This window comes from Microplitis demolitor, chromosome 5 (genome assembly GCF_026212275.2).
Source record: "Microplitis demolitor isolate Queensland-Clemson2020A chromosome 5, iyMicDemo2.1a, whole genome shotgun sequence".
Lineage (NCBI taxonomy): Eukaryota > Metazoa > Arthropoda > Insecta > Hymenoptera > Braconidae > Microplitis > Microplitis demolitor.
In genome coordinates, this window is record NC_068549.1 from 7,211,997 (window position 1) to 7,230,278 (window position 18,282).

Sequence of the window (18,282 nt, forward strand, 5' to 3'; positions counted from 1 at the left end):
TATTACTTCTCTTTTTTATGCCATCACTTTAAAATCTCTAAACTGCACATGTGCATTTAATTAATCAGCACACGCATATGTAGATCAATGCAACGTAAGCTGAATTTGAGAGCCTTACATATCTCGATTAATTGATACATTTCTATCCAAAAGTTCCCATAGAATTCACTGAAATGGGTCTAAAACCGCATAGAAACCAATACGTCTATTGTATTCTATGCAGCTTTTGACCCGTTTGAGTGGATTCTATGGGAACTTTTGAATAGGAATAACACCAAAGTTGTGTTTTCAGCTTCCCGCGATGACAATTGAAAATTTTCAAAAAAAAGGGGTTATTGGTTTCGGTCCGATTTTCGAAAACTGAATTTCTAACAGATCTTGACGTTTCGATGTTCTAGGGAGTCATTCTGACTATTTTCAAGATGATGTCCAAGCGTATGTATGTGTGTATGTACGTACGTATGTATGTTCATATTCTGTAATTTTTGAACGGATAAACCGATTTCGATCGTCGAGGTGTCATTCGACGCGGCTTGTTAAATACTATACGCAATGAAAAATTGAGCTTGATCGGTAGAGTGCTTCGGAGATATTCCAAAAATATAATTTTTTCAAAAATGTTTTCTTTGGATGTCTTTTAATGTGTCCGGTAGATTGATTCGAAAATCTAATCAGCTCTAAAACTTTATAAGCCACGTCGAGTGCCATCTCAAACATCAAAATTGGTTCATTCGTTCAAGAGAAATCGTTGTCGAAAGAATTAAATAAAAATTTTTTTACTTCCCGCTAAGAAAATTGAAAGATTTCAAAAATTCGCGCTCAAAGAGCTTGAAAACAGCGGGAAATTTTAGGGCTGGCCTGCAGGGTCAACTAATAGACAGATTTATTTTATTGAGTTAAGTTCTGTTAACTGAGTAATATTGAACAAATTATCCAATTTCCTAAAGTATAAATCTTTTTTAATAATAATATACTATTTATAACTTCGACAGCGTGACGCTAACTTCAGACATCTAACAGCGTTATTCTTCGTGCATTCATTACATAAATTGTTGTATACATCTATAGTGACGTCGAGTATTATACTCTCGTATGTTGGCAACACTCGCCTTGCACGTGTTGCCAAACCCATACTCCAGTATAATACCAATACCACAAAATTCATAAGATACTATAAAATAACTGATTTAATGAAAAATTCATCCGATAAACCAAAAAAATACAATAATCTATTTTAAAACTATTTCGTTCATAAAATATATAGGGGAGGGTTGGATAGAGAGCTAATTATCGGATACAACTTTGCTCATAATTATTTTTTCTTCATCATTTCTATTGTAAATATTGATGTAAAATTTACTGAAATACATAGTTGTATTTTTTACTAAGTTTTAATAATTGTTTTTTAAGTACATTGAAAATATTTGATAAAGTTTATTAAGTAGTTCTACTACGTCTTTAACAAGGACTCTCGAGTTACTTGACAAGCATGAGTGAGAAGCAAATATCTGGTACTGAGCTCTAATGGACACAGGGTCATAGAGGTCATCGATATCTGTCTGAGTAGCTCTTGCTATGTTAGGTACATGTCAATAGTAATTGTCAAAGCATCGCTTCAATTACTAAACGAATTAACAATTTTTTAAGGCAAATTATTGCTACATTATACGTGAAAAAAACGGCCTGAAGATTAATTAAAAAAATAAGATACTTAAACGAAGTTTTATGTTTTGAGGTCCTAGAAAGCTATTCAGACTATTCTCAAGATAATTTCTGAGTGTATGTATGCATGTATGTGTAGATGTGTATGTATCTACGTACGTAAGTAAATATTCTATAACTTTTGAACAGATAAATAGACTTTGATCTTTGATGCAGCATTTGAAAGCGACTTGTCAAGTCCTAGATTGAGTGAGAAATTGAGCTTAATCAATAGAGTTCGTTTTGAGTTATTCCAAAAATAAAATTTTTGAAAAAAAAAAAATATTTTTTTCGGAAAACTTTTATCATACTTTATAGACTGATTTCAAAATCTAATCAACTCTAAAACTCTAATATACGTATAAAATGTCACCACAATCAACAGAATTGGATCATTCGTTCGATTGAAAGATTCTCAATGAAAAATTTTCAAAAAAATGTTTTTTCGAATAGCATCAAAATTGTTGAACTGATTGATTTATTTTTTAGCATCAGTGACTGAAAAACTGCGTCGAGTACTGCATTGGACATCCCAGGGCGAAAAATTTGATCTGATTTTACTCTAATTAGATTGTATTTGGAATAATTGGTCCATATTTGAACTAGTCGATCTGTCTCTACACTGATAGAAGAATTTATTTGAGACTAATAAACTAGATTTATTAAAACTCTTGTGAGAAGCTTATTAGAGACAAATAAACATTTATTAATAGTTAACAAATAATTCTTTGGCGAATAATATCGATAAATGGCTGCATATAGTTATATGTAGTTGTATATATTAGCAGAAGACTAATTGGATAATAGTGAGCGTTGTTACACAACCATATTTTATATGAAATATAAAAATTATTTGAAATAATTGTTTGTTAATTATGTAATAAAAATAATTTTTTTATTATAATATATTCTTCCCAAAAGCGGCTGAGGCAGCCGTTCGGCACGCGCGTGGCTCGGGCGATCACCGAAGTTAAGTAGCATCGAGCATGATCACTACTTGGCTGGGTGACCGTTTAGCCATACGTCGGGTTCGAACGAAGGTCTCTGATCGCTAGGCGCGGGATGAAGATCCAGTGATCGGTAAAATGGGAATTTTATCGATCACTGGAGCTTCACCCAAACCGAACTGTACTGGCTAGGTTTTCTCTGTGGTTTTCCTAGCCACTGCACCTTCATTGCACAAGGGAGGTTGCAGGGCATCACCGTAATGATGCAGTACAGTATAAGCACAAGTCGGGCCACAGCCGCACAACGGAAGGCAGAGGAGAAGTAAAGCAGTTTGCGATATAAAGGCAAAAAGTGTAAAAGGCCGTAATTGCAGCTATACACTAGAAAACAATTAAAATTAAAATTATATTCTTCCCACTTAAAATAAATTTTTAAAAATTTTTTAACTATTTATATTTTGAGAGAATGAGGTTATATTTTCAAATACGTCAAATTGTGTCAAATAAATGATTTATTAAATATAAATAAATATTTTTTTGGTGCAAGAAAATACTCTCTAATAAATAATTTGTTGACTGTTAATAAATATTTATTTGAGCCTGTTCATTAATAAACAATTTATTAAATATTAACAAATCTTATTAAATCCAAAGAAATCCTTCTATCAGTGTAAATTTTCATAAAAATTTAGAGCTGCTAAATATTTTGGTTTTGATTTAGAGGCGATCAAAACCAGACTAAAAATGATTGAAAACAAGTTTGAATAGTACTTGCAAAATTTGATCACATTTTATATGCCAATCAAATACAAATTAAAAATAAAATTGAATCAAAGTAACTCAAAATTTTCATATATGATTTAAAACATTAAATTTTACGACCCAAGACCAAATTCGGTTGATTAGTTCAAAAGATATTGATGACGAAAAATTCAAAAAATAATAATTTATCACTAGATCAATTATTATTTTTTGATAATAATTAGCATTAGTTTTTAATTATTTTACATTTTTTGGATTTCCGTAGATTGAGAAGATAACTTTTTTGGAGCTCGAAGAAATTGGGAATGTATTTAAGATACTGTTTTCGAGTTCAAGGAGCCCGTGAACTGCGGGAACTTTTGGGGCTAATCGCAGGGTCAACCGTTTTCCATATTTTTTTTATATATTTAGACATGTTATTGTTTATAAATTTACTCTGAAGGACTCATAAATAAGCCTCTAAAAAAATGGGCATCCAAATTTAATATCCCTATGCTTGACCACTTCATTTTCAATATAAATTGATAAAAAAATTTTTAAATTATTATACAATTAATCTTTGCGTTGATTTACGATGACCAACACTAAAATTATTAATTAATTAAACTTCCCTTTAATTATTATATTGTTACCATTATTTATTGCCTTGAATCGATGTAAATATAATTTTACAATGAACTGCGTTGATAGGGAGTAAATATACCTTATTTGTATCTATTGACCCGAAGTTTAATTTCAATAATATTTGTAAGTACTAAATTACATTATAGTAAAATAAAAAACTTGAATTACAAAAGTGTTAAGAAGATAAACGTAAGATATAACGACTTGTTTTATTGTAACAAGAACTAAATTGCTGAATGAAAGAGATAAATGGACCGTAATTGATTAAAGTGTTGAAGAAATTTAAGCCAAACAAGTTTTGATTGTGTGTTTTATACAAGTAAAAGCTGTTGTTGTATACATTATTTGATACTTTAAACGTCAATTTACAAGATTAATGTAGTAAATTTAATTTGAGATTGTTTTTTTTTTTGTGATTCTTGTATCCTTGTACAATTGACTCATTGATTTTATTATCAATGAAATTGAAACATTGTGCATAGTATTTTTAAATTTAAATTGAGTATTATACATGTAGAATATATCATTGTATTTACGAAAGTGTGATATGATAATAGACACCACTTTTTTTTTATAACCGTGAAAGCTTCAATATTTTGTGAATTTTACCTAGTCAGCAAAAATGCATTTAATGCGTTTGAGTTCTTTAAATTTGATGTTTATTTTTAAACGGATTATTCATTAAAATATTTCGAGTTTTTTTAAGGGATGAAAAAAAAAATTTTAATAAATTAAATGAAGTACACAGTAAAATAAATTGTGTTCAAATCAATATAATCGTGTGTTATGAACGGTCCACACAATATTTGTGTTATTTTTTAACACAAATTTTTTGTGCTGTAAATAGTAAATCAATTAATTTATTTGAAAAAAAGGAAAAAATAATTTTTACATTACATTTGATGCATTAAATAGTTAGAAATTGAAACTTTTTATTAGTATAATAAGCATTCTAGCTTTCAATAAATGATAAATTTCATATATAAATAATTAAAATTATTAAGTGACATTGACATTTATAAAAGTCGATTTTTTTTTTTTTTTTTTTTTTAACTTCCGTGAATTTCAATTGAGTTTTCAACATAAATGTTATGTTAATTTAAAAGAAACACTGAATGAATGTTGATAATTTCGATTTTTGTCGATCGTATACGAAAACTATATTTTCATCATGCATAAAAATATATATTTTTATCATACATAAAAAAATATATTTCTGTTATACATAAAAAAATATGTTTCTATCATATACTAAAAATATATTGTGATCATATATAAAAACATGTATTTATATTGTGTATGAAAAAAAAAACCTTCTTATTCGTATGATCAACTCCAAACAAATTTGATCTAAATTTTGATATGCTCTTAAGTTGCAGTTAAAATTTTCAAAATTAGTTAATTTGTTGCGAATATATATACCAATATACATATACATACACCGAATAAAATATATGCTTAAATATAACAAAGAAAATATATGGTGCCATGTATAATATAAATTATATGCTATGATATATTTCATTTCATGTAAAAATTTAATGTTTTTTGAGTATAGAAAGAAATATATATATACAATATATAATGAGGTATAAAAAAATATATGTTACACATATGGAATAGGGGAGACCGGGACAAGACGACCCCCCTGGGGCAAGAAGGCCCACCTCCAAAATAAACCAAAAAAAAATTTTTCTTGTTTTCTTTTGATTATCACAAATTCAGATTATTTACTCATTTTTACCCCTATACGAGAAATTAGGGGCAAAATGAACCACTCAAAAATTCTAAAAGAAAATGTATTTCATATTATTATAACCTAGTCATGATTAATTTAATAGAAATATCATTCTTTGGTTAATTCTATGGATTTGGAGTAAAATAGAGCATTTGAAAAAGTTAAAAATACCAATAATCAATTTTTTATTCAATAGAAAAATAATTATTAATCAATTAAGTTATTTTTTATTAAATAACTTTTAATTTATTCATATAATTTGTTATAGAATCCAACAGAATAATTATAATTATTATATGTAACATTATGAATAATAGATTTATAAAATTAACAACATTAACTATTAAAATGTAACAAAAATACTTTTTTGGATATTAAATTTAATTTAAGTGTACTATAAATTAATCCTCACAATATACACAAATGTACATATTGGAAAAATATTCGTCAGCTCCTGCACAGGAATCATGAGCCCATTCTTTACATTTTTGACATTGAATCTATGATTCTTTTGATTCTAAATACAGTTCATGACAGGAGAGGCAGTAACAATCGTTTGGAAAAAAATTAAAACAGTCAATTTTTTTCTACAGAAGTGAACAAATTACTCGTATTATATCAAAAAAGATTATTTCGAGTAATACAAAAGTAAATACAGGTGTTAAAGAGAAAAATATAAACATTTATAACGCGGTAAATTTTTTTACAATTAAAAAAAAAAAAAAATTTTTTTTTATTTTTTTTCGGAGGGGGCCATCTTGCCCCCAAAAAAATTTTCTTTCAGGAGCTTCACCAAAATTTTGGTAAATTGAGTTAAAGTTGGATGAGAGTAAATCGACTTGATGGTTAAAAGCCACAAAGAATAATAATCGGCTTAGGTGGGCCGTCTTGCCCCGATCTCCCCTACATATATTCACTACTGTATATAATTTTATATTAAATAGGCCAAAATTACTGTATGATTTTTTATAACATACAATATAATATATCATATATTTTTTTGTTGCAAGCATATGTATTTTAATATATTTTAACCATATTTTGTTTTTTCATGCGGGTGATTTATCATAAAATAAACAACACAAATAATTCAACAAAGACCGTATTTAACATAGATAGAAAATATTTTTTATTGTATAATTGCAATTGTTTGCTTGCAATTTAATAAATTTTTTGTGAGTACAAATAAGTCTAAATAAGAATTTATTTATTTTATATAAGAAAACAAACATCGGGAAAAAATTCACACTATTTACATACGAAAAAAATCCTGAGTAAATTATTCAAGTATTGATGATAGTAAAAAAAAAAAAATAGTTGAACTATAGTATATTAAATGGATTTTTTTAAATATTCAAAAATTCTAAACAATAAAAAATAAAATTGAAAATCAGCAACCGAACGTATGGAATAATTTAATCTTGACAGTGAAATAAAATGCTCATAAAATCTGTGTGAACGAGGTAAAATTTATATCACGCGTTTCAGTGATTCAGATTTATTGACTGGCAACGGACATGGCTATTCGTATTGTTCAACATTCCAATGTATGCATTCGACTTGTCGTGTACTGAAGCTAGACACACACGCGGCAAACTGTCAATTACCACGTTACGCTAAATTTCGAATTCATGGCAATATATTGTACCACTATGGTCTAATTTATTATCAAGCGTTCAATAAACTATCCAGCTATATATCGATCACTTTGATCTTCATTCATTTCACAATCTATGCTATCTTCAATCTAACATACTCAATTCTATAATTTTTCTAATGTTTAAATTTATTTTATAATAGAAATAATTAATTTTTTACCAGAGAATCAAATATAATTTACTTTATATGTTCATTAATTAATGTTCAGTTTTAATTAGGTACTTCAGTTTTAACTGTATTCAATAAATTATTGTCGCGGAAATGGACATTATATTATTCATAATATTACAGACATTTTAATTGAGAATTCAGAGTCATTATACAAATGTTATGTATATGAATGTCAAAGATAAATTATTGCTCCACCTATACTAAGGTGCGTCTGGTTACGGAGCAGGTACAAAAATTAAATGATTAATTTAGAATAAGTTATGATTTTAAATAGAAAAGTTTATAATCAATCGATTTTTAAATTAAATTTTATAATTGAAAATTTAATAAACAAAATGAGAGAAAAAAAATCAATATTTGGAATTATAACATTTAACAAAACAAATCTAAATGTCTTAAAATTTTTCCAGTTTTAATATGCGATATACAAATGAGGAGTACACTGATAAAAGGATTTATTTGAGAGTAATAAATCAGATTTACTAAAACTCTAGTGAGAAGTTTCTTTGAGACAAATAAATATTTATTACAATTAAATTAGTCGTTATTTTAACTCAAATAAATGTTTGTAATATTAACAAAGCCTTCTTTGACTTGAATAAATATTTATTTCCACCAAATAATATTTATTAATAGTTAATAGATATTTCTTTGGAGAATATTATCGATAGATGGCTGCATATAATCATATGTACTTGTATATATTAGCAAGAGACTAACAGAGTTAAAAGTAAGTGTTGTCGCACGGCCATACTTTATATAAAATATAAAAATTATTTAAATAATTGTTTTTTTTTTATTTTTCATTATAATGAATAGAAAGATAATTATCTTTTCACTTGAAATAAATTTTTTATAATATTATTATTTTTCATATTTTGAGAAAATCAGGGTTTATCTTCAAATACGTCAAATTGCGTCAAATAAATGATTTATTAAATATTAATAAGTCATTTATCAGAAATTAATAAATATTTTTTTGGTGCAAGAAAATGCTCTCTAATAAATAATATGCTAACTGTTAATAAATATTGATTTGAGCATGTTCATTAATAAACCCTTTGTTAAATCTTAGCAAGCCTTATTAAATCCAAAGAAATCCTTCTGTCAGTGCAAAACAACCTTTACCAAAATTTTTAGAAAATAAATTTTTATTGAGATCCATATTCTTTGAATGTTGAGTAAAGCTATATTTTATAGATTAGAGCATTTTATAATTTCGTTGAACAAAAAAACCACCTACATATGTTTAATATAAGTAGGAAGATAGGAATGGTGATTCGGATACAGAAAAATATTTGAAGAATATGAATGTACTTCTTCTAAAGAACGAAGTTTCTGCAGGCTCTTGACCGCTACTTTTAGTTTGAAAAAACAAAAGAAAAATGAAAAACTAAAAAGAATTACATTCTTGACGATGAAAACAATAAAAAGAAAAAAAAGTTTTTTTTTTATCATTTTTTGAAATAGGGCCCCTTGACCTAAAAAAAAAATTTTTTTTCCGAGTTTCGGCAAAATGTCCATAAATTTGTTCGAAATAGGACAAAAGTAAAGTGATTTGATGATTGAAAGCCACACAAAGTTATAATCGGCTTAGGAGGACCTTCCTGCCCCAACCTCCCCTACTATCTATTATTTACACAGAAAAAAAAGACTTCTCGGCGCGAAAAATATCTACTCATCCCAAGAAATTTCTTCTGTCACAAATTGAAAACGAGAGTTTTCTTGGGGCGATGAAAAATTTTTTTGACGATAAAAAATTTCTTGCGTCGAGATTTTCTAGAAAAATTCTAGCCCTTAGAAAACTTTTGTCTTCAATTCATAATACAAAATATTTCTTGCGCCAAGAAAATCTTTTTTCCTAAATAGATTTATTTCTATAAAACTTAATCAGAATGTCATATAACTGACATTTACATGAACAAGATCAGATCTGAAATCAAGAGTAAAAATGGCTTTTATTGGGCAAAAACAGTGTTTGTTCGTTCCCAAGGGATGAAATAAAATTGATTCTACCTGTTAATTAAAGACACTTGCAATTTACGCATTCGCTAATATTTGTCTGCGGCATTGGGCGGAAATTAGTTTGTTTCGACGGGCTGTGCAGACTCCGAGCTTGATGCTGATTCCGCAAAAAAAAATATTTGCGTAAAATTATAAAATGGTCGTCATGTTTTAGGTAGCTTTTTTGTTCTATCTTCCCTTATTCTCTTTTTTTTTTTTTTTTCAACTTTTATATCCGTCAATATGGACGGAAATAATTTTTTTCTAAAGTTAAAATTCAATAATAAAAATTTGAATAAGTTTGAAAAGTCCAATTCGGTGCCTAAAAACTAATAAATAGTAATACTGTGAGCAGTTGATAACTTATGTGTACTTCATGTATGGATGGAAGTACCAACTACAAATGAATACTTAAAAGCCATATAAATATTTTATCTCAACACTAGGATAGCTTTAAAATAATCCGTTTACTATTACTACTATATATATATATATATATATATATGCTGTGGTTAATCAATATTTATACTAAAATATTGTTCAGCCCTTTCACAATGCAGAGCTTTTATATTATTATAGAGAAAATAGTCTCTTAAATTTTCCATTTAATTCATAACGTTCAGAGAATCTCGGTAAATCTTTTCAGGATCTCTCAAAATATAGGGATCTAATTGTGAAGATTAACTTTACAGCATTATATATTATTTTGAGAGTTAAGCTTGAATATATACGAGCAGTTGAAAGATAAAGTAAAATTTACTATTTAATCTTAATGTGGAGGAGCTTTATAGCTCTTACAATCAGCTTATGTATACAATGAAAATAGAATTGAAAAAATAATTTTCTACAATTTTAAAAATGTGGAAATTTATAATAAATTATTTAAATTTTAATTCACTCAGTTCGAAGTAGGAAAAAATTTGATTAAGAAGAGAAATTAGTTTTTTTGTGGAAACATTTATAAATCAGGTTATGGAAAGATAAAAAAATATATAAGTAAAAAATTTTCGATCCAATAAGAACAAAATAGAATTTTACGATTTTATTTTATGGAGTCTTGAGAGAGTTACTTTTATTAGATAAAGATATATAAAGGAATTTTATGATAGACATGTCGACTCGAAGGATCGTAAAGATGTCCAATTATATGATCATAACCAGTCCAATGTTTTTAAAATTAAGGAGGTTCGACCGAAACTAGTGAGTCAAAGTAGTGCTTGAATTTTTTTGTTTGCTAAATTCTCCGAATAGTTATAAAAATTCATTGTTTTAATTTATAATAACATAACGAATTCATAAATTAATAACTATTACTTATTCAATTAAAGAAAGTAATGAAATTACTTGGTTATTTTTGACTCATATGATTTAATAAAAAGATTTGGCAACAGCGCGTTCTAACTTCTTACACATAAATATTCAAATTAAAGCGGGAAAAATTCATTTCTAATCTCGTCACTCTTATTAATGTATTGCTATTTTTGTTTTTTCTCTCATCTGCTTCCTCGACGTTGCCGAACTCTCAATAATATGTATCTCTGTCGATGAACGAGATTAAATAATAAAGTTTAACTTGAATTATTTAAATAATTACAACGGTAACACTATATTGTTTAAATCTTATCATATTTTAAAAAGATTCAAGTTTATGGCATGTGGTTTTTTATTTCTTAAACTTGGGAGGTTAATTATGAAAAAAATCAAATAAGTCATGACGGAAGCTTGTCCACCATAAGAGCCTATGTATAAGAACTGTAAAAACGTCATTTTTAATTCTTTTTTTCTAAAAAACTAGACGGTGGATCATATTCAAATTTTGGGAATATGTACACAGATAAAGAACTTCTTTACATGTATACTAAGTTTCGAATCTTAAAGTTAGAAAATCCTTTTTACATTAGATTCGGCCGAACCTCCTCAACACGAACTATGGGTCGGAAACGGTCCACACACGAAATTTGTGTTTATCTTTAAAACAGAACATTGATGTCAAATTGACATTCAAAAAATATTAATTTTCCTTTAAATTGTTCACATAATATTGGTAGCGGTCAAGAGTTTTTAAAATAAATTTTTATTTTTGACTGCGTTTCTTCTCAAGATGTACATTGAAAAAAAATTCCGGAATAGAGCGCTTAAATAATGGAGTCAAAAGTTTTTTTCAAAGCGTCTAATCTGAAACTTAACTTTCAAAGATTGTTTAGACAGTCGAGACAAGTTAATTTTATGCTAATGCCGCGGGAAACTGTGACGCATGCTTAAATTGCGAATTCAATGCGAATCAATAAAATAGTGGTATAAAAGCAATTTTGATTTTAGCCTGCTAAAGTTAAATTCATATTCATTTCAACTTTGTCGGCATGCGAACTGTTTGTTAAAAATTTTAGACTCATATTATATTTTAATGGTGAAAATAACTAACGGCTTTTGTTTATATGTAAATTAAATTTATCTTGATTGTAATTTGTGATTTAAACATACGCCAACAGCTTTTCACACTATTAAGTTAAAATTAACTTATTCCGACTGGCCTCAAAAATTGAATCTTAAAGTTTCGAGCAGATGTTATAAAATATAATAATAAACACGGGATGAAACATGAAGGCAGGTATGGGTTATGTCAGAAAATTTCACCCTGACCTGCATTCATATTGCTCGATCCCTTGTCACTTACTATCCTATACTCAGTGTTTTTTTTTTTTTATTTTCAGAAGTTGATAAAAGGTTTGTTGGCTGCATTAAAGTTTATTAGGTTCAACTAAGTTATCAACAGAACTTAAGCTATAAAATGACGTACCCGGGAAAAAATCATCGGATCTGATCATGCATGATCATGTGTTAATCTCATGCATGATCTTGCATGAATATTCGCCAGCTATCAGCATGCGTGATCATGCTTGGACAGGCATGATTATACTCTCTCATACATGATCACATATGCTCATGGCTGGCGAATATATGGGCATGATCAGGCCAGCTCAAACACAATCCCTACCATTATTAAAAAAAAAATTGAAACAACGATGATTCAACTTTAAATTAACTTATTTTGCTAGTATTGTCTTATAGTTAATGTTTACTGGCTGAAAAGTAATATTGAAATTTTACCCGTGACGGGTCTCGAACCCACTACCGTTGTGTTATGAAGCATGTCCGCTGTCCACTAGACTGACCTGTGTCGTTCATTTTATAAAGATTTTTAACGCCTTTTGAAAACTCAGGGTTGTAAAAAATAAAATATTATTGGAATTCAATTTAGATTTGTTCGTTAGATTTTTTTAAAATAATGAATAAAAAGAATTCTGGTTATAAATTACAAGCAAAACTAACACTTAAATTAATCTTCATTATTAATTGAAAAAAGAAAAAATGTGATTGTATTGATTATTATTATCAATTTCGCAAAACTTTATTGATTCAATTCTTCAATTAATTAAAAAAAAAAAATGTAATTAAATCTATTTTAATTATTTTTTGGAAAAAAATTAATTTTAATTATTAACTGAATTAATAATTATAAATTAAATTTATTTTTATCATCGATAAAAAAAAGATAATAATTCTAACTACTAACGTCAAAATAAAAATAAGTGTTTTATTATTTAAATTTTTTCATCAAAAATATGTGATTATCCCTCATTAAAAACTTTGATTAAATCCGATTGAAGCTCGATCGGATTTTGATTGTATTTTTTTTGCATGATCAGACATGACTTTGCATGAATCATGCTTGATCGTGCATAATACATGCATGATCCATACTTGATTATGCTTGGTCTTGCCTGAATCATGCTTGATCATGCATGCTAATGTTTTCCCAAAGGCGATAAGTCTTTGATCATTAATTAGACGATAATGAGTTACATCTGTTTGAATCACTCAGTATAGACTCAAAAAGGTTACAAATTTATAGCAGAGCAGAAATTCAACGAAAACTATTTACTTTTGATATTTATAAAACTATAGAAATAAATAGATTTACAGTAAAATTCACTTTAATTAACAATACTGAAAATTATGGATCAATAAAATTTTTTGTAGAAATGAATAAAATTGTGTGTTTCGTTTTAGAGAAATTTGTTATTGAAAAAAAGAAATTCTTTATGAATTAAAAACACCAAGTTAAAATAGATCATATAATACCTATAATTGAAAGTAAAAAATTAACTTTTTTTTTATTATAAATCAAGTGAAGATGATAAGTCACGTATTGCGTACAATGAACTTTGTATGTGATAATTTGAAATTATTAAAAAATAACTTTTAGGTGTTTAATATATTATTTGTAAAGAAATTTTATTTTTTTGTAATTAGTAAGTTAATATATTGGAGATAATTAACGAAATAACATGATTTTACTGTTTTAATGTTCTTGCATGACTATAATTTCGTATGAGTATAAATCCGTATAAATATACCCAACCATTCAAACTTATAAGAACTCTTGTAAGTACATGCATGATCGATTCAGTAACGTAAAAAATGGTTAAGCATGACCAGTCTTGACCAAGCATGAATTGTGTACGATCATACAAAATCATACGTAATCATGCAAGCTCATATATGATCGTATAAAGCACGCAAAAAATAATTGTGCATGATCAAGCTTGATCAAGTCTTATTTTGCATGCTCATACAAAGCTATACACGGTCAGGTAGGCTCGAGCTCGATCATTCTGGCCGCTCGAAAATAGACATGGATGGTCATGTATGATCAAGAATGATCATGGATGCCCATTCAGAGCCATGCGCAGTCGTGCATGATGGTCTTGACCGGCCTAAGTATTATTATACATGACCAGGCTTGACCAAGCATGAATCATGCATAATCAGGCTTGATCAAACAAAAATCATAAATGGTCATGCAAGAACAAGCTTTATTATGCAGGCCCGAGCATAATCTTTGAATTTCAATTGTACATGGTCGTGCACTGTCAAGAATGACTGTGCATGAACCATGCAAGTTCATGCATGGTGGTATATGACCATTCATGATTGAAATATATGGTTGAGTAGGACTTTGCACAACCTTGCATGATTCATGCATGCCCGTGCCTGATTCATGCACGATCATACATGATTCATGTATGATCATGTCTGGTTAAAGCTCGATCAAGCATGGTCTTGCATGCTGATTTTTTCCCAGGTAGGCTATATACTACGGCTGAAAGGATTCAAAAGAAACAATTACAGAGTATTGTAAAATATACTCAGTACCCTCAGCATTGTTCAAAAATTAGTAAGCCTGAACGCAGCCAATGTGTTACGTTTTCAAACTCAGCATAGTGTACACTTTTTGAAAAAATTTTTTTGCTCAATTGCATAATCACAAATTAATGTGGTAAGTAAGAAGTTACTAAGTTATAAACATACAAAATCCATGTAGGAATCAGCTTAGATTCTTATTTGGATTTTCACAAGGCGTTTTTGAATAGATTCTCATATGGTTTTGTATCGGAATTCAGCATAAATTCTTATATAGTCTTATGTGGTTTCTTATGAAAAACTAAATTCATGAAAAATTTTTCAGTATGAAAAGATTTTTCATTACAAAAAATAAATTCATACTTTCCTATATGAATTCCCTTACAATTCGACATGAATTTTTTGATAGAAAAGTAATATTTTATAATTTTTTTTATGGCATTGTTAATGAAAAATCACTATACTTTTCATGTATTTATAGTTCGTTTAGCCGGATAATGATTTTTGCAGAATGTTTTTCCGTAAAAAAAAAAAAAGGGTATAAAGCAATATCTTATATCAATATTTAAGCATTAAGACAAATACCTTCCAAAAGATTTTCTTTTTATACTTCTTGAGAAAGTATATATTTGTTTTCATTTTCTGTACTAAGAGAAATGAGAAAAGAATGTAATGTATCTATAAAATGCGGAATCTTTAGTGATGTGAAAATTAAAAAAAAGAAAACAAAAAATAATAATGATAAAATGTAATTTTTTATAAAAATAAATAATTGTTTTTTATATCCATTATGAGTTGTTTGTATAATATTAATTGTTGATGTTAGTAGACTTTCAAATCAAATACAATATGACAAGTACACGAGTTAAAGCTTGACGACAAGTTTCAACATAAGTGAGTTAACGTTAATAAGATTAACGGTGTGGTGCAATTAAGATAATAAGAACCGTGTTAATAAGTAATTACGTTCGTTGTAGATAGCGATGTTTGTAAATTAGAAACGTTATTTAGAGAAAATTAAGATAGAACATGTGGTCACGAGAGAAAATCTTCATTTAAAAATAAATAGAAAATAAAATTGCCCACGTTAATTGAAATGATACTAATTAATCAATTTACTTTTCTTCCTTTTTTTAATTCTGCAAATTATTTTCATTAATTATACATTTAAATTAAGAGTTAAATTTTCTAATTTCTATATTCTTATTGAGAAAAATTTTTTTATAAAAGATAATTTTTAATTTAATTTCATACATTATAAAGTTTAAACTATTAGTAAACTTAATATGCATATTGAAACACTGAAAGTATTTATGAGATCTTAACTCAATTAAATGTCTGGTAAATGCATTTGCATAAAGTTTTGGTCTTTTAGTGATGAGGATCAACGAGAAGTGTGGGATATGACCTTTGAAAAGTAAAATTAAAATAATTTAAGTATCATTTTAAACTTAATTACTATAAGTAGAAAATGTGTAGAATACATAAGTGCTTTAGCTAAATAGGTTTTAGGATGTTAGATAGGCAAAGTGCCTGTTATGGCTATTATTTATACAGCCGAGCATATGTTACGCACGTATATATATGCATGTATATGTATAAACGATAAGAAAAAAAGTCAAGTAAGTTAAATGTATAGGAACGACGAACTAAACGCTATATATACGTGTTATGATTTAATATAATTCAACCAACTAAATCTAGGTCATTGCTTCGAGAAGATAACTTTGTTTTTGTGATCGTTTAACGCTTTCCACATTTATCGATTACACTATCATTTTGTCAAGGACCATTTACTTTAGTGCTACTCACACTCAATATATGTATATAGAACGTTGTGTTTTCCGAACGCATTCTATAGCGTTTTTTTTTTTTTTTATTATTGTCTGGATTTATTAATTTCAATAATATTTATTCTCAGACACTTATAAGTATATTACTAAGGTATTAAAATGAAGCCGAAACTCCTGCAAATTAGTAATAAAACTTTTTCAATTACATGGGAAAAAAAATGAGCAAAAAGAACTTAGTAATCGATAATATCTTATTGAGATATTTGGTATTAAATCATAATCTATATATATATATTCACTGGGAACCAGCTATAAGTATACCACTGGTTGAATTAGTGGTAAAATAGCTGTAGAAATAGTGACTATCCACTGATTCGCGAGAATTTCACTAATCTATTTATAGGGGGTATTTTTTTTATCTTAGTTTGAACTTACTTGTCTTCACTTCAAGCACGACAATCATTCACCTTACTTTTGACTTGTCTAACCAAGTCGAAAAAAAGTTAGTTATTTGCCATACTTTAGACTTGCTCGACAAAGTCAAAAGCAAGCAGTATTTTTTGGTGTAAAATGTGTTTTTCGCATTTCACCTCTGTAAACATGAATTGGTGAAAAAAGTGAATATTCACTAATTCTAAGTGCCAATCGAACCACTTTTTGAAACTAGTGGTTCGTAATATTCACTTATTATCACTAATTCATGTTTAGAGAGTATAATTTAAATCGAATAAGTCTAAACGAAATCAATTCCGATTTGAGTTAGACTTTTTCATCTTAAATCATGATTAAGTAAGCTAGTTAAGTCTAAACCAAGGCAAAAACTTAATGTTTTTTATGTTTCCGTAAAAAAAAGCCGAGTTTATTATGTGAGAAACGACTCTAAATTTCGACTTGTTAAACCAAGTCTAAATCGTTTTTGACCCAGACACATGCAAAAATTACTATAGTAAAAGTTACAACGGTTACAGTAATTTGTGATATAAACGTTGTCAATTTTACTATAACCATAGTAATTTTCGCATTTGTTTATTTCAATTTTTGTGAAGTGGCCGACCTGGTCCAGCATTGCTATGAAACCATAGCATTTCAAACAAGAATAATTTTTCCGTGTAGTTCCAAAGAACTGGTTACGATATAGTATGGGAATTATTCCTATATTATACTGTAATTGTTGCCATAAATTTTTCTCCGTGTAATGTCTTAAATTTTTTATTAATCGAATTTTAAAATAATAGTATAATCTTTACCTATATTACTTCGCATCACTTATATATATGCTCACTATCAAACAGTACGTCGAACTTACAAGTTTTACGTATCTGTTTTCTCATAAAGAGCTTCATCAATTTCTATCAAATTCTCGTCAAGTACTTGAAGTGAAAAGTCGTTTAAATCCTTGATAAATGTTTAACTCATTGAGTCAATTCTGTACCTAAAACATTAGTTTTCTTTGATTTAAAAATAAAAAAATTGAAATAACCATACACGTGTTTATTAATTATTAATACATTTTTAATTTTTTGTGTGATATACATTAATCTTTAATAACAAGCCGATAGCAGAAAGATTTCAAGAAATTATCCACAGATAATTTTTCTTCATCTATTCTCTTTGACATAAAGTTCTTATCTTACTCTGACTTCACTGATATGTGCTTTCACAAGCTTCTTATTTGTTA

The 18,282-nt window shown here is 27.8% G+C and overlaps 1 protein-coding gene across 3 annotated transcripts in view; it reads right to left on the reverse strand.

The window, feature by feature from the left end:
• Window positions 1–18,282, reverse strand: part of LOC103569649 (CD151 antigen) — a 139,504-nt gene that overhangs the window by 5,840 nt on the left and 115,382 nt on the right. The window lies entirely within an intron of this gene.